This window comes from Melospiza georgiana, chromosome 2 (genome assembly GCF_028018845.1).
Source record: "Melospiza georgiana isolate bMelGeo1 chromosome 2, bMelGeo1.pri, whole genome shotgun sequence".
NCBI lineage: Eukaryota > Metazoa > Chordata > Aves > Passeriformes > Passerellidae > Melospiza > Melospiza georgiana.
Genome location: NC_080431.1, coordinates 23,338,464 through 23,366,372, shown reverse-complemented (window position 1 = coordinate 23,366,372; position 27,909 = coordinate 23,338,464). Strand labels below are relative to the sequence as shown.

Here is a 27,909-nt window from a genome sequence, read left to right as displayed (position 1 = left end):
TTGCAATTATCCATGCCACGTTGGCATGGGGCATGATTTGATCTAGTATTAACAAGAGGATGATGAACATTAGGCCCTAAGAAACAAAATCACTGCACATTGAACACAGCCACACAGTCACACATGGCCTGCTCAGCATTTATACTTTACAAACTGGCAAGAAGGAAAAAGGAACAAACTAGCAAACTAGCAAATGCTGGTGGTTTTTGCTAAAAAGCCTCAAATTGTAAAAGCAGATAGAAAATCTGCAGAAAAAAGGAAACAACAATAATCATAAAGCAGCTTGCTGTGCTTATATTAATGATCACCTCTCCTTAGTCAGTCACCTGTGCTGTTCGTCCACTCATCATCTACACCAGTACATAATTTAGCAGGGCACATTTTCTAGAGATGTCACCCAGAGAACTGATTGAAGAGAAAGCTGTTACTTTTACTTTAAAAGAGTGACATAACCTGTCTTATACACAATTAAGGAGCCATAATCAAAAAATTCTGTGGAGCTTTACATATGCAACATAGAGTTTGACTCCTAATAAAGAAGCCACTAAATCTACATCAGTAGAAAGAAAGTATTCACCAAAGTATCAAGCAAACAGGCAAACAGAAGTGGTGGCATTCTCTTTTCTTTCTCTCCTATCTTCTCTCCAGATCTACTCTAACACAAAGCTTCAAGCAGGTAGTGCAATCTGACAAAAAATGGAGTGGGTTGCACAGTCAGGGCTGTATTTGAGAAACACTTAATTAGGATGATGTGCTGTCCCTGTAGGGGAGCCCCAAATGCTGGCTTTTAGCTCTATTATTGTGGATTTCTTTGCAAGTGTGGAGACAGACCCCACAAGGGAGAAGTCATTGCTGTCTTGGGGTAGAATGACAATTCTTTTTTAATTTCTTCAGCAAGAAACAGAGCTGCATTGGATGGGGATGAAGGATTGCCTCAGGCATTTCTTTTCCAATGCAGACAATGATTAATAAAAGAAAGAAAGATGGTATGAATGACTGGTATTACTGCAATTCCTTTTAAGTCACAATAGAGCTACAGGATCTGGCAATGCTAATTTGCTGCTGGCAACTTTATCCTGGCCTTCTTGGCATGGAGAAAGATCTGTAAGTGCATGCCTGATTCCCAAGTTGTTCTTCATTGAGCAGTTCAAGATGGTCAAAAGAAAAAAAATTAAACATAACCCCCTAGAGCATCCTGTTGTGCACTCTCTTCCATTCTGCTCCAATTAAATAACTGAGTCCATGGTATCGACCATTTGCTTTAATTTCAGATGTGGGCACAGCCATGGCAGCACATCTCTCTAGACTTTCCAGTAATTGATTCTCAGTCTGCATTAAGACACACATTTAACACAAGAAAAGCAATGCTTCAGGAGAAAGTGCATCTGCTGACTTTGTCTGCTTGACCTTACAAAGGAATCTGATCTCCCTTAGCAGGAGCGGGGGAATAACATCTCTGAGAAGTCAATACTGCTCACCATTGACTCTACCCCACCATTCATTATTTGCTGAACTCTGTAAAAGGGACTAAGGGCACTACATCAGGGACAAGGACACTGAGGTCCACCCTCCGTTTCTGCATGCAACCATAAGCATCACATTTGACCAAGAGCATCCTGTTACACCTCTCACTACTTCCTACTCCCATACCAGCAAAACTTCCTGCACCTACCAGAAGACTCTTATTATTAGTCTCCTTCATACTGCCTTGCAGTTCAGGCCACATCCCCGCATCTCATCAGAATATGTGGCCAACTTCTCTTACTCTGGAATGCCAGAAGCAGCTGCTTAGCTCAAAACACAGCTGCTCTGCACACAGGAAGCAAGAGGAGTCCTATGACTGAACTTTGCTTGGAAACAAGTGGCCAAGAGTCTTCTCACTTCTGCTAACAGGAGTCCCAGAGACAGAGATTTCTCTCTCAGTGCCTAGAAATGTGACCACCAGCCTCTGCACCCTGCCACACAGAGGACACAAAGCAGCTCTTTCACTGGAGAAGCAAATATTTCACAAACATTTGTGCCCAGCAAGGTTCAGATCCCATCCTGAAGGATACTGCTCCATGCTACAGCAATGCTCAGTGACAGGCAGACTTGTCTTCTTCAACAATATTTCTGGATGGTTAAGGAGAAAAAGTAAAGAAAGTCTGGTTTGCTCCTATGGCAGAAACAGGCAACAAATATTGGCCTTTCAGCATAGGCTGTACTTTAAATCTCACAGACTTCCAGAAACACATAATTTGTCCAAATACAAACATATCATATTGTCACTAGCTAATGAACTTCCTCACCTTCTGTGGGCAATGCATGCAAAAAGAACAGAAAACCCCTGGCCAATATAATGAACTAGTCACACTACAAACCATGTGGTAAAAGCATGCCACTGGTACCAGAATGTTGGATCTTGTCAGTGCTTCATTATTTCCAAGGCTGAAAGTTCCTTGTAGATTTCCCTGCCTCTAATTTATAATGAACCTTTGAACCCTTGCCTTGAGTGTCAACAGATCATCACACATTACAGTAATAGTGACTAAAATTATCTTACCTTACTCCACCTTTCACAAATTAAATTCAGCATGTGTATCCAGTTCTTTTTTTAATGAAGTCTGAAAGACACAAAAAGCACAAATTATTTCTGACTGAATCAATCCATATAAACATGCTAGTAGTATAGGATTGGGGGGGGGGGGGGGGGTGCAGTAACTAGTAATTACAGGAACTATGGATCAAACTTTTTATCTTGAGGTCAAAACATGAACTTATCAAGTAGTATGCCTTCCAGTGTAATTTTAACCTGAAATATCTACAATTTCACTTCAATGGAGCATGTTAGAAATCTTTGAGTGTGGTACTACAAAACTGTGGCAAGTCAACAGGTTCCCATGTGGAGAAGATGCTTCTCTATTAAAATGTACACATGGGGCAACCATATAAATATATACAGTAAGATTAAGAAAAGTAGCACTCCTCAAAACACTAAATTCAGGAAAGATTCATACATAAAGCAGTGTTCAAATGTGTGATGCAGTAATTAAGATGCAATTCATCAGCTTACAGCAAAACTAACAAAGGAGAACCAGAACTGAAGTAAAAGAAAGAAGTTAGAAAGTACAAAGATAAAACAGCACACTACAGACTGACAAGAACTTCTGCTACCAATTGGGAGCTTATCAGTTGATAAAAACCAAGAAGAAAGAAGGCCTTCCAGTCAGATAACAGAGCCACAAAAAGGGAGATACTTCACTGGGGGGTACCAGCAATGTGCTCCTGTTGCTACAAGCAGCAGCAATGAAACTAAGTTAGGAACACTTGCTACAATGAGCTGAACAGCATCCAGCTCAGCCTGCAACATGCAGAGAAAGGCTTGTGCAGACGAGGAAGAGCCACCTTCTGCAAGAACACTGTTCAACTCAGCAAAGTGGAAGCTGAGATGAGTTACAATTTGCTCTGCAGAGATACATAACAAGGGCTTTCAACACCGAGGTGAAAAAAAGTGTTAAAATAAACAGAATGTTAACAAAGTAACAAATGTAAGCTGAATAATAGCAACAAAAAAAACAGTTTAGACAAGGGTATCCTTGTTTTCCATGTAATAAAGTGTTACACCAATGTTAAAACAGATTGAATAACTCAGGAAAACGCATCTAGCCCTGTGCTTTCATGGACTCATACACAAATTTCTTGCAAAATTATACCTCGTCATAGAAGTGGCCTGCAAAGCAGCTTGGTTTTGCTCCCTTTTCATTGTCCAAGGTGAAGTCAGAAGAACAAACTCGAGGTTCACATCTATGACTGTCAGTTCAGATGAGAGGTTACAAAGTATTTAATTAATCTTGGCTTTTCGTCCTCCATGAGGACAGAGCCATCTAACATTATATGGAGCTCTTTTCAGGGTAACTGTGATAGCCAAGTTATCAAAAAAAATCATATACTATTTAAAATCATTTTTATATTGGCAAATTCAGTCGCTAAGTTCCAATTTAATATTCTTTATAACTTCAACTGTATTTATTTAGTATGGTTATTTTGTATTTTCCACTCTGAAAGCAGGGGAAAGCTGTGAAAGCTCCTAGACACCAGGAAGGCTACTGTCAAGGCAAGTCATTGCCAGTCACAGTGACACGATCAGGGGCTGATACTATGGACCTACAACATTAATATCCTGTAATATACTGTACCACCTTCACCTTCAAGACATCTAATATAAAACTTAAACCTGGTCAGTTGTTATTTCTTTAATTTAAAGGAAGAAACTGAAATGGCAGAGATGAAAAAGGAATCTAATAATTCTATTTTCAACACTGTGACAAAAAACAGATTAGTTCTGTGGAACAGGCAAATCCTTTTCAACTTTGTGGCTTAGCTCACATATCTGTAAAAGAGACAACGTGACCTAGACATTGAGCTTCTTTGTTGCCAAGTCATATTCCTAACTTGTTCACCACCTTTAGCAAGTCATACCCATCTTGCAAAGCAGCACTGAGATTGGTGATGTGTTTTAAAATAAGCCCATCAGTGAGATTTTAAAATAAAAATTTCAACTTCTGCAGAGAAGGCCAGACCTACCCCTACCAATCTCTCTGCAATTTCTGACCTCCTGCAGATGCCCTCCTGCTCTGCACCCCCTTCTGAAAGCAACTTTGGGCTTTCAACTACATTTCTAGAGGCCATTTTTAAGTCCTCCTCTTTGACACAACCAGTTTTTAATTGCACTACAGTTCTGTTGCACTTTGGTACCTGATTAAGAACTGTCAAAGTGCAGCTTTAGCTATCACAACTAAACTGAAGACCAACAGCACATGACCAGGTATTACATTCTGAGATGCCAATGGCACTTGCAGATGAAAAATTCTAACTGGGCACCAACCAATTCAAGCCCCTTTGCACCTTACATTGTAAAGTTTTAAAATTATATTGCCCTGTAATAGCAATAAAACGATAGCAGAGTGTGGTAGTGTACTACTGTAGACTGCACCAAAGGACCACCTTCTCTACATGTTCTGCCTTCTTTCTCTGGCCTTTTGCATTAAGACAGCTTCATTACAGAAAAAAAAACTCAAAAAACCACATTTTATTAAAGACTGCAGCATGGTTTTGCTTAATTAAAACTATTCAGAAATTGTTTTGCACTAGACTGATGATGGCAGTTCAAACCTTAGAGCTTGCTGCCAGATTTTAAAAGCCATTCAGATCCTTCTCTGTACAGAAATTATACACAGTGAGGCTTTTTCTCTCCCCAATCACTTATACTTGCATCCAGTGTTACCACATAAATTAAGGAGAACATAATTTCTCCATTAAATCTGCCAAACCATTATTCCAAAGAACTGTAGAAAGTGAAGTGCATGACACTATTTTGTGCTGAAAAAACATCAGCATTATAAAAGCTAAACACAAAAATAACAGGGAGTGTACATGCCCTCATTGGAAATCCCTCACTTTCTCCTCCATGCTCCCTTCTTCCTTCTTTCTGACTCACTGGATAGCAGCTAAATCATTCCAGGAAGGAAGGCACAACTAACACTGCTCCTTTGCAATTAAATGTGGTGTCAACACCTCTGAAGGGTACCTGCAACCCATGACACCAGGTGGGATTTTGTCTATTAGGTAACTGGGGAAAAGCAGAGCTACTTTGACTGGAGGTGAGCCAAAATGACACATGTTGGTATAACCTAAAAGTCTTCAAAAAAAAAAAAAAAATCCAAGCACACCACATTAAAAGTAAAAAGACTCCATTAAAAAAAAAAAAAGACTCCACCACCCCACCCAACTTCTCCCCAGAATAGTTGGACAGAAGAAAAAGAGCAAAACAGAACACTTTGCAAAAGGTACAATGTAAAACCAAAGCTCTCTAACAAGCTCAAGATGGGGAAGGACTGTTTGCTGATAATACTGGCAAATTTGAGGAACAAGAAACTCTGCAGTGGACAAGAACGTGAGGATGAACCACATGACAGCAGAGCTGCAAACTAATGCTCATTCAAAACAAGCTGTTAGACTCAGTGTAGCTCAGAAGATATTTCCTGTAAACATATTTTAGAGGCTCAAGTTTCCAATAACCAGCCTACAAACACAGGCAGCATGTTCTTTTTCTAGCAGATAGAAGGTAGAAAATACTGTGTGTCCTGCTGTGCTGTCTGATCTCCTTTGCTTTGGGGCAAATAAAATACTGCATTGTCTCAACTCTATGGCCACTCTTGCAATATATTATTTCTTGGGCTCTTTCTTCATTCCCCATTTTGAAACACCAGTTTACAGGAAACAAGAATGTAAAGAAGATAAAACTCACTTCATTCTGAGCAAATCATTATTGTGATCAATATGGCACCTCTTTTTGCAGTATTTACGTAAGATGCTATCACAATTACACCAAAATATACCCTCCAGGAAAAGAGTAAACCTGCCTTGTCTTCATGTCACTTCCCCAGAATTACTTCAGATCCACTTGCATTATGTATGCAACCTGTACTGTGCACATTATGTACACAACATTAAAATTTTATCTATTCTCAGCTCCTGGTTGTGAAGGAATAAAACACATCTTCAACTCTATCTATCACTTGGTTGCAGCAGTGCTTTAACATTCCTAATGCTAGGCTGTGTTTCTGGAGTCACAGTTTCTTGTCAGGCAGAAATACAGAAACAATTTACCTTGCTCTACATGTGATTTTTATGAAAAGAAAATCACAGAACACAGAAATACCTCCCCAGGTTGAACACACAGAGTCAGAACCCAGAGCATGACCCAACATTAGGTCCATTCCTCAACACTGTCAAATACACACCTCCACAAAGTCAGTCTAGATAAAGAGTGCAGTTCTGCAAAACGGGAAGCCAGGAAGAGAAGATTACAAAAGACAGACTTGAGGTCAAAGGGGTTTGCACAAGTAGATCCTGTATTTCATATTCTATTTTACATACTAAAGAGAAGACTTGGTTTGATTTCACAAGCATTACTGACCCAACCATCTGCTATGTGTTTATGCAAAAAGATGAGGTGACACCCAGGACCATGGTGCACCAGCTGTGAACAATTTTGTAATAGTGTTGATAGCAAATGAATGGTGTCCAGTGTCTAAAATTCTTACTCTCTTCTTTCATTTATTCTATCATTGTCACAGTAAGACACATTTTATTCAGCTACCAAATGCCCACAATGCCTCTCCCTTTTTTATCATGGGAGGCAATGTTTTCAAGCTAGATAATATTTCACTGCAAAACTAAACATACAAGGAACAACGGCTGGAAATTATCTTCATGCAGTGTAACTGATAATTTTCTGAGGATGTTAAGTTTTACACAAATTCCCAAGATGTTGAGACATCCTACAAACTGACCTTGTAATATTCATTTTATGAGTCCCCAAATGCAGCTTGAGAGCTCATGTAAATGGGAACATTGGGTACTCCAGCCATGAAACATACAGTACAATATGGAGAAATCTAGGCTGCATTATTAACTTTATATTCACGTAAACAGTCATCCTTAATGTGAAGGTTGTTTTCCAGAAATGCAAATCACAAAGGAGCAGGGGAAAAAAAATGCAAGTTCTAGGGAGGTTGGGAAAGGTTTAATACTTAAAAAAAAAAAAAAATGGTGCACACTGTAACATTCTTACTTCATCAGTTACCACAGCCCTCCCAAATGCCTATTTGACATATGCCTTCCCAGCAATCTTTCAGATGTCTGCAAATGTTGCTAGCGACAATAAAGTGCTGTACTAAGAAGAAAATGCTCTTCCCATTTATCCTGGATGCCTTGCTTATGACTGGAAGGGGGATCAAATCTTCACATAAATTGAGTCAAATTACAAGAGTTCTTGTCTCCTACTTATCACAAATATAACACCAGCTAAGCAGATCTTCACTGGTAAGTGTTCTGTCCTCCATTTGTCTTTCTGCTAAATTTTACATTAAATTGCTATTTAAAGACACCTCTGTTTTTTAAAGAGACAATTCTTACCTGTGCCAAATTTTTTCTAGCCCACAATAAATTCTTATCGGTGGCCCCTTGTGACATTTTGATTTTCCATGAAATTTAACGACTATGGTGATGTTTAGATATCTGAAATATAAATCCCACTAAGAAGTACAGAAAAGAACACGCAGTCCTTCTTGAGGTATTAGGAAATATTTGCATCACCCCAAAAAAGTCAAAGCATTTACAAGGAAGTCAGAATGGAGATAACATGGGTGTTGAAGCCAAATCCCTCCCTTCCTCAGATCACACACAGACATAGACACTGGCAGCCTTCTCTCACTTCTACACATAAAAGAAGCCGTTTCCCTCACACTCTCCCTGTGCAAATGGAGGTTTATCCGTCCATGTGCCCAACCAGGCCCCCCTCTCAACTGCTCTCTGTACCCTGAAGGTGCTCATCTCTTTCCACTCTGCCCATGCACTCTGTCTCTCTTACTGCATTCCAGCAAAATCTGTCTTCCTTACTATGTACCAGCAAAAGAGTAGTCACTTTTCCAAGCAACTTTCCTGTGTAAAATCAGTTTTCTGTATAAGTGTCAGCATTATAATACCATGTTCTCATCAGAATCTACAGAGCTATGGGACAATGATGAGAAATCTTCCTTATGCAGGCGAAACCACAATGGCCACATTCTTCCTATTACTCACTACCTCCTGTTTACCAAAACACAATTGAAAGTCATCAGGAACAGAGGATAATTTGAGTAACTTTTCCCAGACACCCACATTTGAGAGAGTGTTTATGACAGAAAGAGCTCACTCTAGCCAGCTCAGTTGCATGCATTTTTATGTCATGTATTTAGAGCCACGATGCTAATATTTAATAGAGTAATATTTGTGACACAGTCCTTTTCATACATAGAGGACACTGTCAACATGGCATTATTTATTTCATGTCCTTGTATGTGCATTATACAAATCAACATTTTACCATTTTGGTCCACATATCCTCAGAAGAAGCTCTTCCAACTGTTTGACAGAAATAACACGGAAGCCTGGGAAAAAAAAATCTTATCCTGTAAAGTCAGGCCACTTGTGTCTATTTCTGAAATGAGACAGAGGAGATCTTTTATAGCAGTTTGTATTTCAGGAATCTGGGACTTATAATACATTCACCTATCACATACAGGAAATTGGATGAAGTTATTGGCATTTAGTGCAATCTAGAATATTGCAGTGCTGTCTTTTTTTTTTTTTTTAACAGCAGACTCCATGCTCTGTTATTCACTTCTGCCTGTAGCTGCTTTGTCATCTGGAAGTAACAAGTATTTATCTAAAAAGTAAATTTGAATTAAGGATCATGAACCCACACCCTTTAAACTGTGTTTCACCTGAACATAGAAGGTCAAGTCAGTGTTATGTGAGACATCAAACCTACCAATTAGGTGCTGTTTATTTAAGCTTATGCAGATGAGTCAGAGGTACTCTGTTGCTTTAAAGGCAAAGCATCAATTTGAAATGAAAACAGAGCTAATCCCAGATTTCTGTATCCCTATAAAATACAAGGACAATTCTGCACAGAAATAACATGCCATCATAATCCAGGCCATAGCCTCATTTAACCAGAGCAAAATGAACTATCCTCATCCTCACACTGGCTCTGACTCCAGAGCACGACAGGGGGACTACAGCCATGAAGTCAAGTGAAAACCCCGACCCTGAAGGCAAATGAAAGGACCATCATTGTTATCCTCAGAGTATAGGCTGTACCATTCACTCTTTATTTAAACCAACACAAGCTTCAAAATACACAAAGGTTTAAAACAGATAAAAAATGAGACTGTGACTTTTCCTGCCTGATGCAGAAGCTTGTGCAACACAATAAGCTGGGGGCCCTCTAGCAGTTCAGGCCTTCCAGGGCAATCAGGATGTGTTCACTGTCTCACTGTGTCCTCCTGCTTGAACTGCTTCAGGATGAAGTGAAGAGCTTTTCAGGACACACCACAAACAAAGATTTAACAACTCTTTCCCCCTCCTCTTTAAGCCAGGCAACAAATCTAATCCCTATAAGAAGAGTTCTTCAGAAAACAGCCAAAGGGGCTGAGGAGATGCCTTCTAGATGCTTACACTTATACAAGACCACAAAAATAACTAATGTAAAATTTGTCATCTCTAAAAATGACACAAATAAAAAGAGAAGTTCTTCAACAAACAAGATGGTTCAGTACTGCAAATGGTGCTACTCATACTGCTCACATGCAAGGATTTTATTCCAACAGAACTCCAGTTTACATGGGTTTACATCAAACATGCAAAACAAGAAACAAAAACTTGTAAAGAAAACCCAACTCATAAAATTTTTTCCCTCCCTCCATTTCAAATTCCTATTTGAAAACAGAAGTGCTGTGCTGTTTGTGTGCTGCAAGGATGTACCACACAAACACCAAGATGCTGCTTTTTCATATACTGCAGAGTCCTTTATCAGAAAGTCTAATGTCAAACAGCATATCACCACAGAAAATATGGCAACTATTTCTTCTGGGGAAAAATATAAATCCTTATTCAGTGCATGAGCTATCTTTTACTCTGTGCAAAACTTAGCTTCTGAAAAAGCAATGGTCCAGTCTGGGCTGATCATTAGCTAAAAATCCGATACTATAAAAAAAATCACTCATATTAAAGATGACTCACATAAATTAAATGAACTGCAATGACAGGACTGGATTTCCCCTAAGTTGTTCATCAGGCAAGGCTAGTTATAAATCATTGCTAATGCAGCTTTTGTGTAAAACAGGAGAGTAAGTGCTTCCTCCCACTAAAGAATTTTGGAGAAATGCTTTATTTTCTCTAGGGTCCTAATTTATCTACGTACTACTCACAGCAACAGCTCTGTTTCCTGCAGCCATTTCCTGCTGTCATGGCAAGGAGAGGTAAAACCACATGCCCAAGGATGATGCCACTGTCTGTTTTCAAACTTCTGCTCAAGGACTGAGAGAGCAGAACATGTAAGAGATCAGAGTTAATCCAGCAGCTGCCAGGAAGGCTGACAAAGGGCTCAGAGTAACACAGAGCACGGCCACAAAAGAAGCCTCCAAAAAAAAGCAAGAGGTTCTACAAAGGAAGAAACAAATAAAGGACAACCTGAAGACCCCATCTGTTGTTTGGAACACAAGCAGCACAAGGAGCAAAAGGGAAGTGATGAATTATGTGAGCTTTGTGGCATTCAAGGCTTTCCTAGGTGGAAAACCTACCAAGGGGAGAGAATCCACACCTGAGCAGCTGAAGTGAGAATCAAAAAGGGGCTTAAATTCCAGCAGGAAGTTCACAAAAGCTTTAGAGAAGGCAAAAATAACAAAGCATGGCTCTGTAGTAATGCAGAGATGAGAAAAACAGCTGTGATATCCTGTAGGTTAGGAACAGGAGGGGAGAACAGAAGGCTGGGATCTTCTGTTTGGGTTTACAGAAAATAAAGGCCAAGGATGTAGTGAACTCTCACAATTCAAGTCCTGCCAAAAAGTACCAGTGAAATAATACAAATAGCCTCTGCCACTTGTTACCTTTGCAGCCTAATACAAAGCCATCTTAAGGAAACAAAACTCAACTAACAGGGTGCCTAGAGAGCAGACTTTGACAAGCCCTGTTACACTTATTGCAAAATCCCTCCACAGAAGGACCAAATACAGCTGGTTCCTTTGCACTTAACACAGATTTTATGTACCTAAATGCATACTTAAAGGCAATTGTTTAAGCAAAATTCTGACACAATCTTAAATAACAGTAATTAAGATACAAATCAGTGGAAAAATTCAGACTGTAAAGAATGTTTTATCTACTTGTTTGGGTCTGGGAGGAGAAGGAGATTGTCACGTGCCAGAATTTTGTTAGCGAACAGTCCCAAACCCACTGTTTAAACTAGTTTGCATTTATAATGTTGTAACATGAGAAATATTTAATATCAGAAACACAAGTCACAAAAATTAGTCAACAAAATTTTGCCTCTGGCAGTTGGGCATCCATGACAGACATTGTTTTAAATGCTCCTCTCACATTGTAGTTTTCCAACTTGTATGTCATCAGAAGTATAAAGATCCTACAAATGCACTAACAGACCTTGCTTTCAATTTTATTAAGGAAACTAATCTATTATAAAAGCTAGAGTAACACCAAATCTGGTTAATTCATAGCAATGAAAACACTGTCCATCAGTAAATGCTACAAACAAGCATAAAGAAGAAGAACCTAAAAATGCTGTAATTTTTAAATGCTATTATTACAGCACCGTATTTCTTCCAGAGAAGATGACAGTCACCCCTTTTATGTAAATTCTACATGGAAATGAGTGGTAATTTCAAGTACCTGAAAGTAATCTAGGAAATGATCAGGTTTTGAAAATACCCTCATCCCCTCATTCTGAAAACAAACACAAGTGATCTGGCTCCCTTATTATTGAAAGCAACTGCCAGCTTCACTGTACTTTAAAAGCATACTGCTTTGCAAATACAAAATAAATGGGGAGAAAAAAGAGTAGGAAAGAAAAAAAAAATAAATTAAGATAAATTCACTACTGCAGTTCAAAACCAAAATCCCTAGCTTAAAAAAATCTCTTGTGGGGAATATAGCAAATGCTCAAGATTCAGAGGATTCTACAAGAGCATAATAAGCGATACCAGTCTAACCTCGGTTAAAATTATAGCACTAAAGTGAGTAAAATAGCAGTAAAGCCACCATAAACAAATGTTACACCTACTCTGCATATGTCAACACCAACTAGAACGTCTCATTTTTTGCACATTACTAATTGCCAGAACATGACATATGTGCTTTTAGTGGCACAAGATGAAAATCACCCCAATATCTGGAAGTACCACTTATAGTATTTGAAGAAACTGTTTACATCAGGCACTGCACGGATCACATGCACAGTCTCAGCCTGAATGCTGAAGGCAGAACAACACAGTGACTCTAAAGGTAAACAATTATTTTGCTACTTCAAATACAACTGCTTTTTTTATTCTATTGACACAGAAGTTCATTAAGCAAGAACTAGAGAACTGCAGCACCCTCCAAAGAACAGAGAGCTGCTTAAAAACTACTTGTTTTCCTTGTCCTACCGTCTAGCAGCACTGTTTCTTCAAAAGAGGTCTTCTGTCCTTAACATGGCTGCCATGCCTTACATAACATCAATGAATGAGAAAGTAGTTATTTTGTTTCCTAGGACACACACTGCCCATTAGCCATATGATTCTCCATATGGCACAGCAAACAGCCCAGACAAAGCTTTGCAGCAACGCAGCTCCAAAGATCAGCATCCTCTGAGGATAGCAGCAACAGTAATTCAGACTTCACAAGCTCCAAATTCCCTAGGGTACATATTTAAATAAACAGGCATTCTTACCTTGAGAAAGCAATACTAATAATAATAGCAATGCTCAGTAGAGCCTCCTCTGTTTCATCTGTGCCCGTAAAAATGAATCTTGGTGCAACTGTGTGCTGCAGCAGGTAATCAATAATATAACCTGCTTCTTCTGTTGCCAGAGCTGCTCCATCTGAGCGCTAGCTAACGTGAACGCTGTCAGTGTGAGTCATAGCAGTGACTCAGAGCAGATGCAGAGCTGCAGGAGGAGTTTAAGTTTCAAGGCTTCCTCTCGCTCCAGCTCACTGTCACACAGGCACTCGCTGCCTGTCTGTGTCTCTGTGTGTGCCTGCAGATTGCTCCAGAAGTTGGATTTTATCCTCTGCATAATCTTAGAGAGTTGAGCAGTTTCAGTTTGTTTGTTTGCTTCGGGTTTGGGTTTTCCCCCACCAGAATAGCAATTCTGCTTCACCACAAATATATTTGTCAGGAATGCAGACCAAGTGAATACCATGGTATGGCAGGTGATGCACTACTACAAGATAAATGTGGGCTCATGTATCTCATCAAGAATAGGGGCAGAACTCAAAAAAACCCATGAAATTGGGTCTGGGCAATATGCATTTATTCATTACAACTTCATAGCAAAGTGTCTGATTTCATTAAGTACTCTGGGCGCAGCAAGTTTGGTCTCAAATGCAGTGAGATGAGAGAGATGTAGGAAGGACTGTACGAAGGAATGCATATGAGCAAAAATGCTCTATGCCTGACACCAGTTTAGCAGGGAAAAGAGCCTATAGGGAAAGAGAATAGCTGCATTATAAACTGGAACATTTGGGTTTAGGGTTGAGCTCTGGGATGATACTGACAGGTATCCATCCCACCAGGCACTGATAACCTAGTCAAAGAAGCATTTTGAACACGTATTTATCTCCCAGGCCTGCCAGACTCCCCACCATGAACAAGCAAAGCATCATGAAGCCAAAGTTAGGCACTAAATGTTGGCACTTGATGTGCATTGCTGTACTGATCCCACTTATTTCTGAAAGGCACATTGTACTAAGCAGTTGCAGTATTTAACAGTTTCAGCCTTCAAGAGAGATGAAGCCATCTAGTACTGAGCCATCAGGTTAAGTACATGGAAACAAATTACAGTGGGAGGAATCAAGCAAGTATTGTCAAAAGAAGATGCTGGCTGAAGGAACGAACAATGCCACTAAAATGCATAGACTTGCTAAAGAGCCACTCAGACAAACATTCCAGATAGTCTGGGGAAAAAACACTTGGTTTATGTCAAAGCATTTACAGCTGAACATTTTTCCTCATACTTAGCAAATGTCCAGTTGGCTATCACCCAGCTAAACAGATTTGTGTTGAGGTTTCTCATGGAAAGGCTAATACCAAAGCATGACTTTCATGGGTCTGTGTGTTTTGTCATTTTAAAGAATTCCTTCTTTTTCAAAGCCCAGTAAAGTGAAAGGTACCCCTGCCCATTCAATCCAAGTATGTGTGCAGCTCTCCTCAGGACTGTATCTGGCTGTTAAAACTGCTGAACAAACCTTGTACTACTGAGGGCGAATGTTTACTTCATGTCTCTTAAAGCAGCCAAGAACACTGCCTTGGCAGGGATCAAGAGATGAGAAGGAATCAAGCTGAGCAAAACAATTCTTGAAGCATGGTCATGGAGACAGCATAAACAAGGGGGATATAGAATAGCTGGTATCTATGAAGATACACTGAATTAAATTCTTTCCCCTAAAACCATTAGTATTCTATCACTTGGAAAATCTGTTGAATCCCATCCTTTCCCCCGGTTTACTAATGACAGTGACTATTTGTTCCTGTTAAGTTTCCAAGGCTTTATTTTCATGTTTTAAATGTTTGAATAGGTAAGAGAATGCTAAGAACCACAGCATATCAGGGAAAAAAAAAACCCCAAAACACAAAAAACACAACAGCAGCAACAAAAAAATAAACCAAGACACCTGGGATTTTAATCAGGAAAACAAACATGGTCTAAATGGCATGTATGACATAGGCAGAGAAGAAGACAAAACTGGATGATGCTTCACATGTCTGGGGGTTTGGAGGATGGTAATTTGTTTTCTTTTTGGAGGTGGGGAGTTGTGGTTTTTGTCTCCTTTAAAATACATGGCATGCAATTGTATATTTACATTCAATTTTGTGCTGCTGTCCAGCTAAGAGCCAATATTTGGATCAAAGCTGACTCAAAGAAAAGAGCTGTTAAAGGCCTCAAAGGGATAAAGCACACCAAGAGTGAGCACCCACTGTGAAAAATGCATGTACTTGCCTCAGCTGCAAATGACCTCATCTACAAATCAGATGTGATTTAGCTGCTGTAGGCAGCAGTTTCCTGTTGTTTAATTGATCAGCTTTTTTTGCTGGACATTCTGCACTAGAAAGGGGCTGGGTCAGGGGTTGAAAAGTGGGAAAACCTGAAGCTTCTTACCCTCCAAAAAAGTGAATGTACACAGATGTGGATGAAATCTTGACCAGAAATTTAGTACAGCCTTCTGAACTACACACTGCTGCAAGAGATTCTGCATGAAGAGGCAGTGTAGACTATTCTTTACAGTCTACAGAAAATGTTTTTTCCTTCTTCACCTTTAGGTAACAAGCAAGGAAAGCCTTTTCTATAGTACCTATTCAACATGGTACCAGGCTCAAGAATCTTGCTCTTCCTTAACACCTCCCTGTCTCTAGGAATTAGTTTGTTCAGAATTATTTTTAAAGTCATCATTAAGCCAGTGATGGTGGAAATTATTTCCCACAGCCTATTCCAGATTGTCAGATTTCTTACTAACCTGCTTTCTCATTAAATCTCAGAATGTCCTTACTGAGAACACAAACCTCTAATCTTGTTTCTGAGCCTTATTCTTCTTAGGTTATACTGTCTGGGGGTGGGGAGGGAATGGAAGAAATAAAAAAAAAAGCATTCATTCTCTTCAAGGACAGACCTGGCTCCTGATGCAGAAGCAGATTGAGGACCACTGCCAATATCCACAGTGCCTCCTTCCACCCTCACCCTCCTAGCTTTCCAGTCATCTTTCCAACAGCTACACTCTCTGCTGCATCCTAATGTTTTGTAATCTTGTTTTTCTGAGCCCTGTGTAAAGGTAAGAGTTCAGAGACACTAATTTTTGAGGAGCACTGACACATTTTCAAGAGGAAAAGAAGAGTTATTTTCCTGAACTAGTTATTACTCATTTATTATTGACAAGGTCATTAAAATACTTCCCAAAGTACCAGTGAGCAGCCATACATGGAAGTGAGCACCATGCACACACACAGTAGACACCCACTGTAAAAAGAGCATGTATTTTGAAAATACATATAGGCAAAAAGTTGGAAAGATAAATATTTTTTGCATTATCTTACCAACACAGCTAACTGACTTGACATATGTCCACAGAAAAGAAAAATGCAGAAACTAGATCTCAGTGTCTTGCTCATTAGACTATCAGACTTCTCTTTCAGTGCATCTCACTAGCAGGTTCCTTTCTTCCATCTAATTACCTTTCATGGGTATTTTGATATGCCATGACAAAAGCACTGTTTGCTTCTCAGGAAAATTAAGACTCCTGCTGGGAAAAGTGTCAGAACCAAAATCTTTACCCTGCACAGACAATGAACAGAGGAAGCCACACATGAAAGCAGATCTTTAGTGATTGGGTATGGGGGCAGGGAAGAGGATGATGCACTTAGCACAGTTATCTCAAGGTTTCTAAAGATTAATAACAGGACACACTGTAGCAGTTGAACTTTTTACCTTTACTACCTCATCCAGCACTCAGTAGCATCTTGCAGTCCTCTCTAAAAAGCAGTGAGCAAAGCAACCCACTAGAGGCTGTGGGAAACCATTTCCTCCACACAAGTACATCTCTTCACTGAGACCACCTCCTCAAGCTACTGCTATAGCTGTGACCCACATAAAATGTATTTTTTATTACTCCTAACAATCCAAAGCTACATAGACTGCAATGGGAAGAGACAACAAAGTTACAAGCTGTCAGTAACACACTGCATGCAGATCTCAGAGGGAAGTACTTCTGCAAATCCAGTGAAAATGCAAAAGACAAACTAAATGCCCATTTCCCCTTAATTGTCTTTTCTCACCAGATGAAACAACAAACTGCAGAGACTAAGATCAGAGAAATCAGCCAAAACGAGACAAGGACAACACACCCCATAGCAACAAAGATGTACTGACCAGATGAGAGACTGGCTTACAGACACTGCTGTGGCTCCTGCATCTACAGACAACCATGCATTGCAAAGGCTTGCTTGGGTAAGGAGGACTCTCCAGATTGCTCTTGATGTCAGCACAGAGTCAGCTGATCTTTTGGCAGTCGGCCTGCTCACATCTATCCACTTCTGCTCTCTTTTTCTCTCTAATGCTAACATCTGCCCATGTTTTGCATCCACAGAAAAGGTCAGCAAGACCCTAATGACACATTAAATCTGATAATCAAGCAAGACACCATTTGCAATTACTGTGTGCCTGCTCTCATTCCCCTGATATTCAGAAATCAGGTTTTTCCTTAAAAAATCCCAACACAGGGCAAGTGCAGAAGAATCCATAATCTCAAATCTTACATACGTGCCATAAATTCAGTTTCTGACAGAGAAATTATGTCAGAACACACCCAGCCTCCCAAGAACATTAAAATTTGTTCTATCAATACAGACACAAATTCCTTACTCCAAACAATCTTTATTTTTCTATACAATGCACAACTACCCCTCTGTTGCAAACCAGCCTGCTGATTTTCTGCCCTCATACAATCACTTCAATTGAATATTGACCTGTGAATCCTAACAAAAGAGACACCCAAACAACCCAGGCATAAACTCATTTTGAGGCAAGCCTGTCTGACTTAAACATCACAGTTCTTCACATTGTCTAACAAAATTCTATACTCTGATGGATATTCTCTAAATCCACTCATTTTTCTCATTCAATATACTCTAAACATTTTCAAACTGAAGTTCTTCCTGTTGTCTCCACAATGCAGGACTTGTGGATCTCATGCTGGTGACCTGTGACTGGTAGATTCTTCAAATGCCTCAGAAAGAACAATTGTCAGTGCTGGAGAAAGTGGATGCAAAGACTTATTGTTTTCCCAGTACCATCTGCTGCACTGGGGAAAACAAATCAAAACTCTGTAAGACTGAATGCAAAGCTGGACATTTTTGATGATTATTCCTGCAGTGTTTGTTATAAAATTTACTCCTTATTTCCACAAACAAAGAGCAGCTGTAATGAGATTTCTGTGGTTGCACAACAGATTTCTAATGCTTTGTGCTGTCTTCCCAACTTATCTGTAGTCTTTTGCAAGTTAACCAGTCCCTATTTTCAGCAGGGAAATCATCTTTTGATAGGTTCCTAACTAGTAAGGCCATGAAAAGTAACTGCCTATTAGACATGTTTATGGGCCTCATTCTCTTATTCCTATTTTTGTCATTCTTTGCCTCCATTGTGAAAAAAAAGTCCTGCTCTTACTACAGTGTAATACAGCGCTTCACAAAATGCAAAGAGGGCTCCCAAATGTAAGTTGATCAATAAAAAAATAAAATTAAAAGCCACGGGGTTAAATAATTTTTCTTTCTGCTCAAAAATTTTTATACCTTCTTTCAAAGGAAGAAAATATTAAAAATATTAGAACACAATCCAATCATAAAGAGTTATCTGCAAGCTCACAACTTTGAAGTCATTATGTATTTGTGGTACACAGGAAATTATTCTCCAGATTAATGCCACCAAATAATCAATGGGACCAGTCAAAGACTAAGGTAATGTACATATTGAATTGTGCATCCAGCAGGGAGCCCAAGGTGAAAAACCTTATTAAAAGTGTTGATAATGGAAGTGTTTCATGACTAATTTAAATTTTGACACTCAGAACTTAATAGATTGGAGATCATTTGGGATTTTTCCTAAAATTAGGTCACAGAAAAAGCTCACTAAAAGTAGCACTGTGGTGTTCCTAATGGGATTTCAAAAAATCTATATGTCAAAGGCTACATGTCTTATTCTAAGAACAGTCAATTCCAAACCAGCAAACCTACAGAGACAGTAAAAGTAGGCAAGTAATAATGATTTTATAAAAGAATCAATTCAGAATCTCCTTATTAAATTAACCATTTTCTTTTCTGGCAGGTACATAAAAATACAGATCCCAAAGAGACCCACCAGTTATGACATCTTTTTCCATGTGTCTGTTGGAAGAGCAGGTGATATATCAGTGCTGTGATGGGTTTCTGCTTTTCTTTTTAATGAACTTCATAAGTTTATGTATAATCCATAAGCATGCATTAATATATTGCTGTATGTTTAGAATATTTTCACTTTCTATTACAGTTAAAGGTCTCTGGCATGGGATGGCTTGGTGACTAAGGTGAGACAAGAGATTACAGATGTTTGCATCATCGAGTGTTTTGGGAAAAGACCAAGCCCTTGAATTTTATTTTAACATACAACTTCTTGTTTATAGGTAAACTGCACCAATCTAAACTGGTAAGATTACATCATCTTTTTATATTACAAAGACAATAAAACAAGTATTTTCTATCAACCTGCTCTTTCCCATTTCCACCTTCTTCTAATTCTTTACTTCAGCTCTGTGGACCTTATGGCTGCTCCTGCTGTTGCCTGATGATGGTCACAGCCCACAGGTCCTGCCACTCTGCACCCTGGGAGCTGCAGCTGTCCTTTCCAGCCTGGCTGGGCCACAGAACCAAGGCTTCCTTCATACAGTTTGGTGAAAAGGACAGGTCTGTTTGGTGAAAAGAGATTAGTTTGGTGAAAAGGACAGGTCTGTTGGCATGATTTTGCATCTGAGACAACTGAGGATACAGAAAAAGTATGCACCTGGAGATGAGGTCACATTATCCTCATTACTTGCTCAGTAGATTACCTCAAAGCTTTTAACCCAAACCAGAGGAAGGCTGGTTTTCCTTCCCCCAGCTCATTTTAGGTGTTTCTAGGGAGCAAGGTGTGGGACTGGATGGCTATGTCTTGTTTTGGTTTTTTTTCAAATGGAAGAATGAAGCAGATTGAGTCTGAGGCTCAGAGGTACAAGTTTCTAGGACCCATGTCACTGAGCTGGTAATGATTTTATTCATTATTTGCCTGACATTTTGTAAAAAGTCTTGGGAACTGAATCCTAAGCTCTAATTAGTGCATTTAATATTGGACAAGTTTTCTTTAGGGTATTATTAAGTAATTCTGGAAAAATGCTTAGTTTTGGAAGGAAAATATCCATTTATCTCCCATTCACATCTTGTGAAGTTGACTCTAGTCAATGCAGAACACTTCAAAGAACTATTTAATAAATGACAGTCACATTCTTAGAAAGGTGCACTCCAAACTACATTCACTTTTGCAAGTTGAGGATTTCAAAACTCATTAAATCATTTTAGAGACAAAGAAGAAAAACAGTAAAAAACTGGCTATAAACACAAATCCACCAGTACATGTCAGCAAGAGGCACAAAGACAGGTAGCATGAAAATACTTCATCAATTGCTATATTCCAAAATAGCATTAATTCTCTGTCAATTTCTCTTGGGAAAAGCAATTCTAATAACCCTCTATGCAAGGTCTTCTGAAACAGACTACAGTAAATTAACATTTGCTGATTATATGAAAGGTGAACAGAGACAGCAAGCTGAGCAAAGAGGAAGAACTACATGATCCACACCCATAACTGTGGAAGGACTCTTAAAATACACAGGCAGTGATTCAATGTTACACCCGCAGTTAAGACAGAAAAGGAAACAGAAACATTAAAATGAAAGACAAGTAAAAGCTATCCTCACATTAAACTAGTTTCAAAAGTATTGGTGTCTTTTTTTTTTTTTTTTTTTTACAGTGGGTCTAAAATAGGCTAAGATTTAAGCAGCACCTGTTTTGGGCAGAGTTTCTAAATAATCTGCCTATTTTAGGAATTCATATAATAGACTGAAACCACACAAATACTGGCTAAACACTGTTTTAAAAGAACTTGACACTTTGTCAAGTTTATATAAATAAGCTAAAAATTTATTTTTATAGACTATAATAGGTAGTCAACATAAGTCTTTTTCTTCTACAAAAATATAACCTATTTCTTCAACCTGCTGTCTCCCCCCAAGAAAGAAACTGAAGCAATCAGCATGAAACTGGCAGCAATCAGCACCTATATGAGAAAGTGAAAAGGAAATAATCATTTTTACTTGCATAGAAAAGAAATCCACAGAAGAAAGCAACATATTTTTGATATCTTACTTCTGATCTTTTCATTTGTTTGCTTTTAAGAGAAGCCTTTACAGGTCTATTACCTCAATGTGCTCCTGTAATTTAGGTACTGAAAAGATGAAATAATTAGAGTCAAGTTTTTCATTGAAAAATGCCCCATTAAGGGAAAAAAAATGAAAAGAAAAAGTGGGAACTTAAAACACCTCATTAAAGAAACAAAGCTATTTATTCCTCCTACAGATGCAGTTTGCTAAACAGGTATAAAGGAATATTTAAGTGCAGAAGCTGAAAAGTCATGCCTTAAAATTCTGCAATGCCTCTCATCACTTCAATAGGTTGAAAATAACTACAATTCATGCTACCCCTTATAGGCAATGGGGAGGATGAATAGACTGCATTAACAGGAATGTCCAGGGGAGTCAGAAAATGCACTGTATTCTCTACTTTCCCAGCAAGAAGACAAGCAGAGTGCAATTCAGAGCACCTAAGCTAGGCAGGAGCTATGTTGCTAACTTAGATTCTGTCAGGAATCACCTCTATAAAGGCAATTGCTTCCCTTTAAAACCAAAGAGGGAACGAAGTCTGCTGGCATTAATATGCCCCCAATCAGGCCTACCATAAAATAAAAAATTCTGCAGAAGATCTACAGAAATGCTGCAGTGGATTAATTCAAATAGCTATCCAGTAGAAGCAGAGCTCAAAATAGAACATAGATGGGAAGAATCTCTGATGAGATTTTGTACAAGATAATATAAGAAACCGAGGAAATGTCAGAGCAGGGGAATGAAGACTCTCAGCAAGGCAAAGATCAATGTTACCATCAACAGGATACACACCAACCTGAGAGCAGTTCTTAGCATATGGTGTTGAAAGAAGTCAATAGCATTGTGGTGGCTCACTAATCAGCCAAACTGGTTTAGAGAGCAGGAAATGGAGAAGTGATGGCAAAAGTGCACAGCAAGTCATCTTAGGGGAAAGTGTGGCAGGGCAGGAAAAACAGCTCAGCTAACTCTGATGGAGAAAGATGTAAAGAGGTGGATTCAGGACAGGAGGAACTCGGCAGAGATGGGCACACATTTCCCCAGGCAGGAGTGAGCTGACTGATTGACAGGCTGCTCAGAATAGAGAGAGATGCTTGGGGAAGCTGTGACAGTAAAGGAGAGAGAGGAGACAAAAGGACCTGGGAAGAGATCATCAGGAAAGCTTCACAGAAGCATTATTTGGCAACAAAAACAATGTTTGCTAATTCTCTGTGGAAAAAGACCCAAACTTTCTCAGGTCTGTCTCTTGTTTTGAATTTAGGCAGAAGTTAACTATATGAATTTAAGCTGTAGTTAACTATGCTCCTTGACAGCATCAAGGCCTCTTCCACTGACACAGATGTACAGAAGCTGTAGAGATCTTTTCACCGTGAAGAGCTCTATAGGCTTCAGTCCGGAAAAAGGTCCAATTACAATTTCTGATGAGCATAACACTCCCTGAAAGTTTGGGTCTGACTGTCAGGAAACCAAGTGAGACACTAAACCAATAAAGCTTTATTTAGGCAGAGGCTTCAAAAGTAACTCCATTCTTTGTTCAAGGGGACTAACCATTTATCATGAGGCAAAACCTTCCTACACCAAAGCAGTGCTACTTCACATGAAGTATTTAAGGTCTGCTTAGTCTTTTTATTGCAATAAAGGCAATAACACTGAATAAAGGGAAAGAAATACCATGCAAGTTTATAGTGCTTCAATGAGAAACTCCTGGCTGGGCATTAAGCAATCCTCAAAGGTTTGGCTCCTGGAGCTGTAATATAGAGTTATGCAAGTCCCCCAGGATTTCTGACTGTGCTGGAGCACAGTTACATAACCCACATGACAGGCTGAGCTTGGATGCTGTTTTGGACCACCCATCACTGAATCTCCTGGCCTTTTGGCTCATGACAGAAATACTCCTTTAATGTCAGCACAGCTTTCTCCAAGTGTTGCTTTGCAGATTGGCACTAGTGCTATTTTTCAGAATTGTGTGGTACCAACAAAAAAGCCAACAAGAAGAAAAATATCAGTAACTCTAGAAGAGCTGCTGTGCAGAGCCTCCACATGACATTCTACTGCGTGGGCTTCAGGCCTGGAAAGGTACTGTGGCAGGTGTGGCCTCTAATACTGCAGAAGCCACATAGAAAAAGGAAAAAATGGTACTTCAATTTTGAAATTTCTATGATACTCTGTTATCAGCACCGTGAAATCTATAACAAAGCCACCTGTAGCAGTTACCTTTTATTGTCCTCCTTAAGTCCACACACTAGTTTTTGTACTTTGAGCAGCTATTTAGTACAGGGTCTTCTTGAGGAGCTGGATGTCAAATACAGGAGGAAAGGGTAACTATGAGGATTGCTTTTTTACCTCTTGGAAGGTGTGGTGGCTGCCTATCCTTTTTCCTCCAAAAACTTCTCTCATTAGTTTTCATCACTACCTCTACTACTCATCAGTTTTCTCTAAGTTCAAAGAACACTGAAGGAAGGTGTTTAAAAGGTAGATACACAGCAATACAGGCAGCACTATGGTACTCCAGCCTTAGCCTAGTTTCTAGAAACCAAAGATATTAACAGCTCAACTACAGGACAAACCTGGCTAAAATGCAGCACAATAGAGAATAACAACACCAGCAGAATGAAATACTGTCTTTAGCTCACATAACACTCGACATACTCCAATTTGTGTACCAAAGCAGACCAACTCTAGTTTTTCAAAACAGCATAAAATTAATCCCAGCATCCTTAGTATTCAGTTTGGGAGAGCAACTAAGAACAGCTGGTGCAGAGCAGCATGTCTTCAAGCTAATCTCTAAACTGTTATCAAGTCCCAGAGTGCTCCTACTATCATCTGCAAGCATAAAAATGAGACAATTCAGGAAATTACTGTTAGTCCTTTTTCTCTTTCCTCAGTCTTTCAAGCCTGAGAGCTAACAACTCTAATAAGAAAGAAAAAGGAAAAAAAAACCAAAACAACAAAACAACAACAACAATAAAAAAACCCAACAAAATCATTTTTCATATAAGTAATTAGGCTGGTAGGTCTTATTTTAGACAGAGATTACCCAGTTAAACACTAAAAATTTTTCCATCTCCTAGGTATTTTTTATCCCATTGCCTGCTTGAACAAACACAATATAATCTATTTTTGCACTATACAATTGCCATGGGTGCTAAAGGATGAGACTTGTACACTTGGGGCTAATTAAAGGTCAACACTTAATGCACACATGCACCACAATCAAGCATTTACCTTTCTTTGCAGGTGAAAACATGAAATTAGTCAGCTAGTTTTTGTAGTAATTTTGCTCTATTTCCTCAAGTCTATCTGCTTTTTCACCCTTTGAATTATTAAAACAGTGATGCCATAAAATCATTCAGAGTGAATTATCTGCTTGAAACATATCCCTTTAGACAAGTGTAATTTTTAAAGTTAAAGTAGGAACAATTTTCTCCTGGTATTCTTTTAAGCAACATAAAATTTGTAGCTCTTGTAACTGTTGTATCTAAAAAACATTAAAGAAGTAACTCTTGTATTTATGAGAAATCTTTTAATATATTTCTCAAAAAATGTCACTTAGAACATGAAGCTGCATAGATAATAAAATCTGAACCTCTTTAGGATAAGTTCAGCAAATACTTTAAGAGGACAGTACAGAGGTACAGGCCTACCATCTTTCTGCACATACTCATCCACATCTGGCTCAATGCTGCATGGAGATACTGAAGACCAAACCAAGGAAAAGCGTGTTTTGTAAAGAAAATTAAGGCAAGAAACCACCTTAGGATGAAAATACTACAAGAAGCATAAGGTAGACAAGATATACCCTTTGTTATGTTGCCCCAAGGCTGGGGCAGAGTCAGAAGTTTTAAAGCACCTATGGATGCACACAGTGTATCAGGAATTACAAACTCTGTGATATTTAATGTTTTTCTCAAATTCCCAATTGCTAACACTGCAAGACTAGGCAAAAGTCTCAGATCTGACTCTTAAAATTAAGTAACCATCATTGCAAATCTCTGCCCTTTAGTGTTTTAGCAGAGGGAACTTCGAAGACCCGAACCACCAAAGTTCAAGTGCAAGAACACTATTACAAGCACTTCCACCTCAGGGTTACTTGAAACCTCATCAATGTTTACAACTAGCTTGAATAATGAGTTTTGACCACTGGCAAGGTAGCTGCACCCAATTACAGTCACTTGGACTGGAATACTGCAGGAATATTTAGACAACATTCAAGTAGCAAAAAGAAGGATGCATGTTGGCACAAAAGACAAAAAAAAGTAAGCTGCTTCCCTCTAGATGGACAGTACTTTTCTCTCAAAAGAACAGCACCAATGTGAGACTTTCCTCTAAAAAGACAAAGTCATCTTCTGTCCATTGCTACATTACAAGGGTACTCTCTACTCAGTTAAGCCTGCCCTATGCCTCTGTAGCCATACATCCACAAGCAAAGCAGCAAAGCCACTTCCCCTTCTCCCTCTAGTAACTTCTTTCAATTTGTATTTAAAATGCTCAAGAACAAAGTAGTTTTGCCTATGGTTACAGGTAATTTCTTTAACAGAGGTTATTTAAAATACTGACTCCAGTCAGATAACTGACTTCCTGTTCTGCAAGTAACTTCACCAATGCCAGTGCAACTTACTCAGCACAAGAAAGGCACCAAGGCTCCACTTCAAGCTGTTTTCAATATGTAGGACTGGGTGACAAACAGGAAGAAGTCAGTTTCCCAAGGCGTGAGTTTTGTGCCTCTGAGCACAGGAAGAGCAGAAAGTCAGCATGTTATCAGTCATGAGTGTCTCAGATGTCTTGTGCAAACCTGTCCCCTTTAGAACTAAAACTGCTGGGAAGCACTGATCAATAAGTAAATGTAACTCTGAAGTGCCTCACTTTGTGTAAGGCTGAAGTAATCCATCTGGAGTGAATAAAAAAATTCAGGGAATCTGTGGGGACATAAGCACATGCAAAGGAGTGATCAGCAAAACCTAACACATCTGTGATCTACATTTCTGGGGGTTCTTCATAGGTATAAGCAGAAGTGACAGCAAATCATCTACTGAAAAATGTAAAGTACTTGAGAAACCCTTCCTTACCAACTGCTTCCTTGTTTCATGCTTAATACAGAAAACCACTTTAAGTATTCTAGTGATACAATTAAAAGCACTAAGAAAACTGAAGTATTAAACTTTGCGGAGACCTCAGGTTCCTCTGACTAAATCTGTTGCCTTCAAACTGCAATCCCCAAGTCCCAAATGAAATCTGTTGGTGCTTTAGACCTCATCTTGCCTCTGGCTCACAACTGTTATCCCCATAACCCTACAGCAGAATGAACTAATAGATCATATAATCACCTCTTTGCTACAAGACATTCTAACATGCCTACTTGTAGAGGCCCCAGCAAGTCAGTTCAACCTAGACTGGTGTTGGTTACACCACTAAAAACCCAGAAAAACCAATCTGAGCCAGCACTTCACTCCCATCCTACTTCCAACAGCAGGCTCATGTCTCTCAGCGTGCAGACAACTGGGCTGGAGCCCAGACAAATATAAGTGCACTTACAAAAGCCTTGACAAAAACACTAGCACTGATGCAAACAAGCACATCCTGTTTCAGCTCATTTTCAACAGTTACCTAGAAAACTCTTAACTTTGCTTAAAGTATGTTTAATTACATTAATTAGTCATTTCTCAGTTCCAAAGGTCTGCAAAGTAGAAAGGAGACAGCTGTTAAAGCTGTGCTTTTCTGTTCCTCAAAGAAGCAACAGGCAGACACCTGAACTCACACCTGTAAGAGCTAAACCTTTCATGATATGTTGATGAACCAGAACATGACACCATTCATTTAAAAGGAATTACTTTTTTTATCTAAAACTATTAGACACTATTAGAGCTAAGTAGTATTTCTGTTTTCTGTATATTGCTTACTAACATTCCTCATGTCAGCTTGTCCTATTTCTCCTGCTACAAAAATGTACGGATGTTTTTTTCTTTCTATGATTCTATCATCTATCTCCAGTCTGTATGACTTCCACAGAAATAAAGGTTTGATCCAACACCCACTGATGTCAGAGGAAGAGACAAGTCAGACCATAAAGAGAGGAAAATAGCCAGAATGTAAAAAGTCTGTTCTGACCAATTTAGTGTCTGGCTTTTACAGTTTTTAATGACACCAAGTGCCAAGAACAAAGACTTCCTCAGCTGGAGTCTGGCAGGTATCATATAATAAGCAAAGATGATGGGTTTGTGCATTCTTCATTCTCAGTGTACTTATCATCATGAACTCCATTTGCACACTGCAATCTATTTATTCTCCTGCAACAGAACAGAGCTTGAAATTATTTTTTTAAAGGGGCAAAAACCCCCAAAC

The 27,909-nt window shown here is 39.1% G+C and overlaps 1 protein-coding gene across 9 annotated transcripts in view; it reads right to left on the bottom strand.

The window, feature by feature from the left end:
* The window catches only part of INPP4A (inositol polyphosphate-4-phosphatase type I A), a 110,365-nt gene that overhangs the window by 68,395 nt on the left and 14,061 nt on the right, over nucleotides 1-27,909 (bottom strand). For 8 of the 9 annotated variants that reach the window (XM_058042932.1, XM_058042947.1, XM_058042955.1 and 5 more), the window contains exons 1-2: nucleotides 13,313-13,487; nucleotides 2,543-2,603 (exon numbers count right to left, since the gene is read on the bottom strand). The gene's annotated coding sequence lies outside the window, so the exon portion shown is untranslated. Of the gene's footprint in view, nucleotides 1-2,542; nucleotides 2,604-13,312; nucleotides 13,488-27,909 lie in introns of those variants that run through there. The other variant, XM_058042902.1, reaches the window with a different exon arrangement.